Source organism: Rhineura floridana, chromosome 15 (genome assembly GCF_030035675.1).
Source record: "Rhineura floridana isolate rRhiFlo1 chromosome 15, rRhiFlo1.hap2, whole genome shotgun sequence".
NCBI classification, from domain to species: domain Eukaryota; kingdom Metazoa; phylum Chordata; class Lepidosauria; order Squamata; family Rhineuridae; genus Rhineura; species Rhineura floridana.
In genome coordinates this window covers 28094149-28105902 of record NC_084494.1, presented here as the reverse complement: position 1 = coordinate 28105902, position 11754 = coordinate 28094149, and positions in this window count along the sequence as shown.

The window sequence follows — 11754 nt, the reverse complement described above, 5'->3', positions numbered from 1 at the left end:
TCATTATTATTATTATTATTATTATTTATTACATTTATTAGTCACCCATCTGGCTGGTTTACTTATGAATGGAGGTAGCCTGACTTAAGTTCCTCTGCTCCAATTCCACCTGTACAGATTCCCAATTCCCGATCAGAGGCTGGAAAGGGATCCAAATAAATCATCCATTACAACCCTCAATCCTATAACAATATTTTTTGTTTGACTGGCGGCTATAACTTCTGTGGTGTAGTATGATTATGTGTAGTGTGTGTGTATTACACACTTTAACAAGCTTAACCAGAGGCATCTGAGGAAAACCCCTTGCTCCTGCTTGTCCATTGTTAACCTTTAAGCAGTAGTAGTGCAGGCCATCTTTGGGGCCACCTCACCCTTAATGTCTCTACAAATGTGGCTGGACTACAATCCCATCATCACTGCTCCTCACAACAATGGCTTAATTCAGGCATTCAAAATGAAGTTGCGGGCTTTTATGCATGGCCTCCCTTTGCAGTTTAGCACTGACTTAAGTTTCCTGTGACGTTTGAATCAGCAAACGATGGTTAGTCCTTGCCCTCCAAACCTAACCCACTTCCTGTAAGGAGAGAGCTAGGGGCTCTTCAGAAGATCCCCCTCTCCCCACATCAGGTCTCTTGTAGGAACATAGGATCTGCCATTTTATACCAAGTCAAACCATTGGCCCATCAGGCTCGGTACTGTCCACCAGGATTTCAGACATAGGACATTTGCAGCTCTACCTGGTGACACAGGTGACTGAACCTGAGCCCTGTATACAAAGCCTGTACTCTGCCACTGAGCTATAACCTTTTCCCCTTGTGAAAGCATTCACGCTTGATTGACCGCCACTTTAGTCTCTGACACGGGTTGAGAACTTGTGGCCTCCGGATGTTGTTGAACTCCAACTTCCATCAGGGATGATGGGAGTTGTAGTCCTGCAACATATGGGAGGCCACTGGTTCCTCATTCCTACTACAGCATCTATCAGAGATAGCTGCAGGTTAATCCAGAAGAGCAGAGACATAGGATGTGCATGTTAAAGGAGTTTATTAAGGAGGAATACAGAACAAAGAAACAGCATATATGTGGCCAGAATGACATCACTGTACCTTGATGTCCTCATCCATCACTTTTTGCCTGGGGGCAACTGAATATGACACCCAACATAGGGACATGAGCATATCTCCAAGCATGGGATGATGATGACATATGATGTTTGCTACACTCTGAGGGAATCTGTTGTAGCAGAGATCATCTTGTTACATGTCTTCTCTCCTAATCCCCACAACTCAGATCCCATTGGGTGTCTGGAGGGCACTTCGGCAACACACACCCTTCCCACCCCAACTTGACACCACTTATATATCTCGCTGAGTGAATTCACAGAGCTATCTCAGATTCCAGTTTCCACCTCCTCTTCTTCCTGAGGGCGTATTGAGAGGCACTGTCTGCCATGCAGTCCTCTTGCAACGTCAATATAGTTGTGGCTGCGAGAAGGTTTTCGGCAATTTCGTCCTCCTCCCACCTCTTTGCCACCAAGTGAAAAACTCCTGCAAGGCAAAAGAAATTTATTTCAGCGTGTAAGCCCTCCTGTCTATCTGCCTGTCTGTCTGTCTGGTTGCTGTCAATCTGACCATACACTTGTAATGTATAACGGTAACTCCGCCCACTCTCTGGCATTGGCCCCATCCACTTTTGGACTGTGGCTCCACCCACTTTTGGAATGCAGCTCCTGGAAGGTTTCCCATGAGGCAATGTGGCCCTTGGGCTGAAAAAAGTTCCCCTTCCCTGGTTTATATTAAGATCTTCCTCAAAGGTTCTCTTCTAGGTTCCTTACCATCTGAATGACATGAATGGCAAGAGGGGAGAGGAAATTCTTTCCTTACGGTGTTGTCTTTCGGGTGCTTGGCAAAGACCTTTTAATTTCCCCAGGGCTTTTTAAATATTTTTAAAAATATCCTGCCTTCTTATTTAGGGCTGACTTTTACCATTTGAAACGGCTTAATTATGCATTATTGGCTCCTGTAAACCAGCCAGGAAAATGTTTAATTGAAAAAATGAATTGAAAAATTGTAAGAGATACATAGCAAATAATAAGGCTGTCCGCTGCACTTGGCCAAGTTCCGGACCAAATCGGGCTGATTCAGGTGTCACTCGGGTCTAGCTGACACAGCCCTGGTTAGCTGCGCGATGGGATGGTGGCTCAAAGTGATCCAGAGCTGTCAGAGGGCGGGGTGTCAAGCAGGAAGGAGATATAATCATTGGATGGGAAAAAGGAGGAAAACCATGCTGAGAGCAAGGGACCTACCTTGACTGTCTGCTTTTTTATTTATTTATTACTTTTATATACCACCCCATAGCCAAAACTCTCTGGGCAGTTTACAATAACTAAAAACAATAAAAACAAATATACAAATTTCAAAACACAAAAAACAATTTAAAAACACAATTTAAAAAATATCAAAAACAATTTAATTTCTGGGAGAAAGTTTTTTCCTGCTGGGCATGCTTCCGCCAGGCTTGCTTCTTGCCTGGCCTCTTCTTCCTGCATGATGCCCTGCCCTCTGAAGCAGGACTTACAGGCTGGTAAACAGAGGGTCCAGTCCTGTGGAGCGCATGTTGTGTGTTGCTGCTGAGGGGCTTCCTTGCAGGGAAGTCACTCACAAATGAGCAGACAGCACTGAGCTGGATGGACCAATGGATCTGACTCACTTTAAGGCAGTTCCTATGTTCTATATTGGGCTCCTTGGGGTTTATGTCCTGGCTGTTCTAGCTTAACCTCTTACGTGGGCCCAGCATCAGGGTATGGTATTCTTGGGCAATTGCTGAAGTTTGAGAGCCCCAGCTGGGCAGGCCCTACCATTAGGCAAAGTGAAGCAGCTGCCTCAGGCAGCTGGTTTGGAGTATAACCACAGGGCACTGCATTATAATTATGCCATTGACTGTTGGTGTATTTTCACTGCCAGGGAGGCGGAGAGGCCCTTGCGGGATTTCCTGCCTCCAGTGCCTGCCTTAGGCACTCCACACCTTGATTTGGGGAGGGGGGTACCATTTGCTCCACACTGCCCATCACAGATGTGGCCACTGGACAGAGCCCCCTGAGGCTACACATTCTGCATTAGCCCTGCTATATGCGCCTAGTGCTCCCCTTCTACCCAATCAGGAATTCTGATTGGCCAATAAGACTCCCAATCAGCTGAAGAAACTGTGCAGCTGCAGGTCCTTTCTCATTAATTCAGAATGTACAGCCACCAAGGTGGTATGGCCACTGGGTGGGCCAGTAGTGTAGTGGCAAATACAGAAGTGTGGGGTCCCTTCATGATAGTCACAGCTACACCCTTCCCCCTTTTTTTGCTGCTGAGTTGAGAATGAGATCTTTGTTAATGCCTTCTCCCACAACATCAGATGTCCATAGGAACCAATAAGCATGCAAAGGGAGAGTGTTAGCTGCTGAAAAGAGTATTCTCAGCAGCTGACTCACCTCCTTTCACTCTGATTGGCTTCAAACAGCATGAAAGGACAAGGAAAGTTAGAAGACTTTTCTCAACGGCTAACACACTCATGCTGATTGGCTCATAGGATGCTGGAGAAATAGGGACCCTGCTGGGACTCTGGTCTCAAAAACGTAAGGGGTCTAAGACACTCTGAGACCCTGGATGACTACACCCCTGGGGTGGGCTCATCTGTGTTAAGGATGCTTGGCCTGTGGGCACAATCCCCATCCCCACTTATGTGCTTATTGAACTCATCAGTGAGCTCATCCTACTTAATCATGCACACTGGTGTGTTATGCTGCTGCCAAACTTCAAGCAGTGGTGGCTGATGCCCACTGGGACTACCAGGTTGGAAGGCAGAGAGGCCAACAGTAAATGGAGTCAGAGCCAATAACAGGCAGTCAGCTCATTCTAGCTTTGTCCCGACACTCCTCCTTGCTGCATTCTACAAGGGCAACACTGAGGCCAAGGAGGAGGGAGCTGACAGCTAGGGCCAGCCTTAGATGTAACTAAGAAGGCAGGCAGACAGGGAGTGGCTAAGGGCAGAGCAAAGTTGGTGGGGCAGTGCTCCATTCGCCCTCACAGACCAGCCTCCTCTGGCTTCAGGGATGGTTACCTTGCTGTTTTTCAGGATCCTGAATGGAATGTCCCAAGGTACCAGATTTCATAACTGGGGTTGCAATTAATTATCTAGCATACACTGAGCCCTGTCCTTAGCCCTTCCCTGCTGGGATTCAGGAAGCCTCCTTCATCTAAGTCCTGCCATCTTTCGACAGCCCCCAGTGTTTTAAGCATCTCATACCTGCCATGGATACCAGAATGACAGAGAACCACCCTGGTGCCAGGGACCACGAGAGGAAAGTGTTGGGCTCCTCGGTTGCTGATCTCATGAAATTGATCAGGCCCATCCCTCCAGTGAAACCTGAAGGACAATAGGCAACGAGAGAGCAAGAGTCAGGAGATCAAGGAATTGGGTTCATTACCGTCAGTTCCAGAAGAGGTCAGGGAGTTTGCCCTTTGGTTGCTAGGCAACTGCCACCTTCTTTCACCAATTCTTCCCCTGGATTTGGCAAAATGGCCAGCCAGGCCCAAAGGGGAACAACAGTGCAAATCTGCGTCAAAGCGAAAGACTCAGATGTGTGGACACAGAAGGGGCACTTTCATTTTTTTTTTATATACACAAGTTGGATCTGCAATAAAATGTTGTGGCATGGAGTGCTCCTCTTCAGGGAGCCAGTCAGCCATGCTCTTTTCCATTCCGTTCCCCCTCCCTCTGGTTTTCCACTGCCACCACCCCAGTGGTCGGTTAGCATTCAGTCCTGGACTCCTGACTGAGCATGCTGAGTCCTCAACATTGGGCTGAGGATTTTCCCTCTTAAATTTTCTGTACTTCTGCAACTGTTAGGGTTCCCCCAGTCCTCTTGTGTTTGTGGATACTGCCATTTTGGCTACCTAGGGATGCACACTCAGAGAATGAGATAAAAAATAGATCATTATTTTTAATATACGTAGAAAAATGGCAGCTAGCAATGTGAAAAAGAGGTATTGCTTCTTGAGTAAGAGGTAATAGGATTGGCTCTTCTGAAAGTAGCCCCGCTCCTGAACGGAGTTTGGAATAGGGACAACATGTTACGCAGGCTTAACTTAAGCCGGCGTCAATTCTGAAGGCTTCTTATAATTAGGATTGCTCTGTTCATCATACTTAGAGTAGCCCCACTGAAATAGGTGGGGCTTAAATTAGTTGTGACTAACAGCACAGTCCTAACCATGTCCTACCACAGAAGTAAGCTTTATTAAATTCACTGGGGGTAACTGTCAGGATGGCAACCTCAGGCTGAATCCAACCCATAATATCAGAATCTAAGAACTGTCTTGCTAGACAAGAACCTGCCTAGTTCACATTCCCTTTCTAGCACTGACTAGCCATATGCCATTGGGTAAACATGGAGAGCAAGACACACAGGTGACCGCCTTGTTGCTTTTACCCAGAATCAGATACTTGGAAGTTTAGTCTTCCCTTCATCATAGAGGCTGTACCCTCCAAACTGTCATAGATGAAACTAGGGGTGCTCCTTGTGCATAAATGGGTGAGGCAAAGCAGAACCAGTCAGGTTTGAGGGGGCTCTCAGCAAAGTACAAGCAAAAAGGAACCTCTTAAGGTTGGTGGGCCTTGGGCCTAACTAGAGGCACCAGCAAAGCTGCGGTGCCAGGTGGCTTTCAGCCGCCTTTTAAATTTCCCACAGTGCCTCAGGACAGCCCTACGGTAGGAGCGTTGTGGGAAATGAAAATGAACAAGCAGTTCCCCAGATCTGCCTGCCTGAGGGTGCTGCCAGAGTTGAAGTTAATGTAGTTCCTTCCTGAAAATTGGGCTGATGGGAAAGTAGGACTTTCCCTAGGACAGGGCTCTGGGGAAAAAATAAGAAGAATGAGACTAGCCCGGTTGAAACAGAACAGTCGGAGGTCTTTTTGGTTTTACACTTGTTATTTTACCTTTGGTTTAGCTGTTTGTGAATTGTTTGGGTATTGTTTGTCAAAATGAAAGGTTGCATATAAATTGCTATAATAATAATAATAGTAATAATATATCCAATGTAGTAGTATTTATGCTTGCATAATAGAACTTCCCCTCCCTTTTCCTCCTGCTGTGTGCCCTCTAAATCTGCTCTGGGAGTCCCCCAACCTTTTGGCACATATTTGGGGAGGGTGCAAGGTGTGCACAAGGCGAGGAGGGGGGAGTTCCATTGTGCAGTCATAAATCCTTGTGTTAACAGAATGTGTAACTGCCCAATAATTGGTTCCATTAAGCAAACTAACACAATTGTTTAGAAAGGACCGCTATGGAATATTCAAATATTGAATTTCCATAAAACTATTTCACCCTCTCTCTTTTTCGTTTCGTCTAAGCCATTGTTCTTCAACCTTTGGGTCCCTAGATGTTGTTGGACTACAACTCCCATCAACCCCAGCCAGCTTACCAATGGCCAAGGATGATGGGAGTTGTAGTCCAACAACTTCTGGGGACCCAAAGGTTGAAGAACAGTGACCGAAGCAACACTTCCTTGAGAGTGGTCTAAAGCCAGTCAGGTGCTATCCCTACAAGGTGTTTGGGGGCAACAAAAGACCAAGGGGAGGGTGTAGCAGGAAGGTAAAGAGAGTCAGAAGATGGTTCCTCTTACCTGAGGTAAAACACAGGCCAATGGTAAGGATGGGCCACGATGTTATTACCTTCTTTGGTGCTGGGAAGGGTGTGAGGCAAAGAGTCCCAAAAACCACAGACCCATAGCAAGTCACAGCAGAGACCAGCATGAAAAATATGGAGACAGCAATATAGGCTGGGGGCGGAGAGGGAGGGAGGAAGAGAGGAAACAGCCTGTGAAACTTTATTCTGGCAGCCCTCTGTTTGTTGCCCCGTTCCCTCATCTCAAATCTTGGCTCCCCCTCACACACAGACCGTATGTGAATCGCTCCGCAAGATGAAGACTCAGTCACATTTGGGATGGAAGGATCTGTCGATTTCGGTTCTCTCAGTTTCTCATTTTTCCAATCTTAAATTCAGTTCTCCACATTTCTGTAGCTATTTGTGATATTTTTTTTAAAAAAATCCTCATGAAAATTCATTAGTGAAATTCTCCTAATAAACACATTTTTCTGTGCAATTTGAACTAGGGCTGTGCACTGGATAGGCTGACGCCGAGATCCTGACCAAATCAGGCCCATTTGGATGATTTGGGGCCTCAGACAAGTTGGGTTCTGAAAGCCATGGATCACTATGGGTCGGAATGGATGACCCAGAGCGACTCGAAGCTGTCAGGGAGTGAACCATCCTGCCTGAGCATAGACCCACAGGATCGCTGACTCTGCTCATCACCCTCTGGGGGTGCAGGTGTCCTGCAGGAAAGCCCCTTACAAACCAGCATTGTGTAGGATCGCTCCCTCTGCTCATCAGCTGTTGAGGTAAGGGAGCAATCCTGCAGTGTGTGTAGTGGTGTTTTGCATGGGGCTTTTTTCCTGCAGAAAAAAACCCTTGCAGACCAGCATGGTGCAGGATCATTCCCCTGGCTCAATAGCTGATGAGCCCAGGAAGCAGTTGTGTGCCGAACTGACCCCGCTTTTGGTCAGGGGGAGGGAGGGGAAATGTAACACAGAGGAGGGCTGGGATCTCTTCTCCATCATCCAAGAGAGCAGGACACAGAATAATGGGCTCAAGTTGCAGGAAGCCAGATTTCGAATGAACATCAGGAAAAACTTCCTAACTGTTAGAGCCATACGACGATGGACCCAATTACCTAGAGAGATAGTGGGCTCTCCAACACTGGAGGCATTCAAGAGGCAGCTGTACAGCCATCTGTCGGGAATGCTTTGATTTGGATTCCTGCATTGAGCAGAGGGTTGGACTTGATGGCCTTATAGGCCTCTTCCAACTCTACTATTCTGTGATTCCCCTGCCCCCTTCCGGCCATATGTTTAATTAGGGTTTTTAAATATATATATATATATAATCTATCTATCTATCTATCTATCTATCTATCTATCTATCTATCTATCTATCTATCTATCTATCTATCTATCTATCTATCTATCTATCTATCTATCTATCTATCTATCTATCTATCAACGTAATTGTGATTAACAAAACAGGTTTTTATTGTATTAACAAAACGTTTCAGCTTCCGCCTTCATCAGCTGCTAACATACAAATGCTGTTACCAAGGTGGCAGTTATAGAGCTTTGAGGATGGAATGTTCAGAGGGGCTTCATTTGCAGAAGCTAAGTAGTGGTGGTACTGTCCTCCAGGTTCAGGCCATGTGGTGCCAATGTATATATACATTGGCAAGCAATTTCCCCTAATATAATGCATTTCAGTGTGTTAATTTCTCTAATATGTCCATTTTATTCACACCTTCCCCTAATATATGCATTTTTGTAAACATTGTTTGGTTGAAGAAAGCCATTGCAAAATTCAGATGAGTGTGAGTTTTGAAAGACCCACCCTATTCCTGCGATTGTAATTTATTTTAACTTTTTTTCATATAGAATTTTAAACTTTTGTAACCCACCCCGGGACCTGCTAGAGAAGGGTGGGTAATAAATGTAAATATAAATATAATCATCATTATAGTCATCATTATCATTATTTCCCAGTAGAGGCATGGAGTGTCACTACATTGGAAGCATTGTAGGGAATCAAAATTGTATCTCTCTGTCTGGCACTGATTGAACTGCCACCCCTCCTGCTCCCCACCCTTTTCCAGGTGGGCCTTCACCATTGTAGGAGAGGGCTTACAAAAAGGTACTTTGCCAAGGGCTCCATCAAAACTGGAGCTGGCCCTGCTAGCAATGCATGAGAACAGGAGAATGTTAGGCATGTTGAGGGTGCACTCTCAGTCCACACCAGCTCTCTCTGTGCATCCTCAGTCATGCACCAGAATCCTCTGCAAGGCACAGGGGTTCTGTCACTGATGTCCAGGGATTCCCCAACAGAAAGGGGCATGTGGAAAGGAATCCTTCAAGGCGGAATCTTTAAAAAAAACCACTGGCTAAAGTCTGGGAGGGCATCATTGATAGTCCAGTTTCTTTCCTGAAATGTTATGAGATAGTCAGCAGATGGAGCAAAAGGCTAATACAAAATCAGGCCTGATGCAGGGAGTAAAAAAAGAGGAAGGCCAAACAAGAGATGGATTGATTCCATAAAGGAAGCCACAGACCTGAACTTACAAGATCTGAACAGGGTGGTTCATGACAGATGCTCTTGGAGGTCGCTGATTCATAGGGTCGCCATAAGTCGTAATCGACTTGAAGGCACATAAACAACAACAACAACAAGCTGGTTTTAGGATGAATATAGGTTGTAAACACACTAGTCGGCAGATCAAAGCTTTTCCATTAGCCACATCCAGAGGGGAAACGGGTTGACCTGCCTTTCAGCTGCAAAATCTCTTTGAAGCTGAATTTTTGTAAAAATGCACCCAAGCTGCTCCTACCAGGTTCTACAGTAAAAAAAAAAGGGGGGGTGAGTAGTGTTGTGTGCCCTGGTTTTCAGAAGAAAGACACACTGGAACTGGCAGAACAGTGAGTGTGTTGCTACCCGCAGAATTTAACAATCTTAGCGGGTTTTCCACTGCATGATATGAGCCCACTTTGCACTTGAATTACCGACGTACATACCCACCAGCATGTTGAGTGCTGGCTGAACCCTCTGCCATGCCCTACCTTTTGTACACAAAGGAGGGCTGAATTGCCTTGACATTATTAAGCAGCGTATGTACGTCCAGCTTTTTGAACAGTTGGAAAACTGCCCTGGGGATCTGCAGGGAAGGTGTGTTGGTAATACTATGGGCACTAGTTGTTTTTTATCCTCATTCAAGTCAAACTACTTTGAAAACCTGCACAACCAGTCCCCCCACCCTCAAGTTCAGATAATAAGAATTGAATGGTTTGTTTGTTTGTTTACAGAGAAGCAGAGGTGTTATCAAATTTCCTCTTCCGCTTTTTAAATGTTACATCTGTTTTCATTCTCACTGGGAGGATTAACTCCTGGGACTCAGTATTACAGAAGCAATACCAGGACTTCTATAGTGATCTCTTGTTCAAAGTTTGCCCTTACATGGCATTTTTACCAGATAGGTGCACTTCCCAAGAGAGCAGTCCTTCCACAGTCCCCGGAACACAAAGATCCCCCGGACAAATCGCTTGACCCAGTATTCCGTTGAGATCACTACTATCACCAGAACAGTAGCCATGCAAGAGAGGGCGACACCACCCAGGCGAAGCTGCCCAATATCCTTCAGGTTCTTGAGCCATACAAACAGACGCCATTTAGAAATGGCAGCGATACTGTGATCCACAATTGGGGGACAATGGAGGCAGTTAAACCACGTAAACATCTTCTGGCCCTGGGGCTCACTTCCCTTGCGAAAAAACTGGATTGAATGTCTGAGCTCTACCCAAAGGCTCTCTTCATGAAGGATGGAAAACCACTGCTCCCATAGTAACTCTAGCATTCTGGAACCTCTCTAGATTCCTGGTTGGCTCTTCCACTTCCATGTAAAGAAAATGAGGTCCCAGTTTGATCAGTATCACCTTCTGTCATTCTGTTACGTACCCTATATGCAGTCAAGGTCATACCCCAGTGTGTGCATTGGTCTGGATTCCACGAGTTGTGGCCAAGTCTATATTAACTGCTTTTCGCACAGATACTTAAGAATAGAACTTCTACAACTAGAGGCAGTATAAATACACCTTGCTGGGAAGTAAGTCCCATGACCTTAATCCCCAAGTCCTGCCTTGACAGCTAGGTGATGGTGTGATTAGGGATGGATGAATCCGTCAATTTCAGTTTCTCATTTTTGCAATCTTCAATTCAGTTCTCCACATTCATACATCAGTTTGCAATTTTTTTTAAAAAAGTCCTTATGAAATTTCATCCACATTTGGTGTGAATCCCTCCTGATATACACATATCTCTATGGAATTTTCCCTAAAATGCATATTTTTGCAAAGGCATTTCCCCTAAAATAATGCGTTTTTGTATGTCACTTATACATGCATTTTTATGAACATCTTGCTCCAGCAAATGCATTTTTGTATATATTACTTGGCTGGGGAACTACATTGCAAAATTTGGAGAACTGTGAATTACAAAGAATGGCTAAGTTTCAACTCTTGTTTTGGAGCAGGTGGCTTCGTTAAGTTCACCTTTAAATTCGAACTGAATCAAATTTCTCCCCCGTGTCTAGGTGTGATAGATATTCTGTTTTGACTTCAAGGATTAAAAGACAAACTTGTTCATGGATTGCATCTTCACAATTCATTTACTTATTGTGCATCATATTGTGCATTTATTTATTTATTTAATTGTGCAATTATTGTGCATTCTTTGTCCAATACTCCTGTTTTCAAAACATTTGGCATTTATAGGGTGAAAGACGAGAAAGGAGGGCAAGGAAGGCATGAATGAATATGGTGCTTTTGGCCAGTACAGTGAGATGTGAATGGAAGTCATGTAAGATTGCAAGAGCCGCTGAGAGCCTTAGTGGCTCATCTCTTGATTAGTGGAAGTCTTTGTCAAGCAATTACCGATTTAAGAGCCTTTAATCAGAAAATGCCCATTAATTTTAAAGCTCTTCTATCAAACCATAAGGACTTAGAGCATGAGTTGCACTTAGAGCCATTTAATGCTGTGGAGGTATGGCTTTTTCCACAATTAGCAGAATTAAAATGGAGGTTTGGCACACTACTCAATACAATGCTATATTTTCCAGCT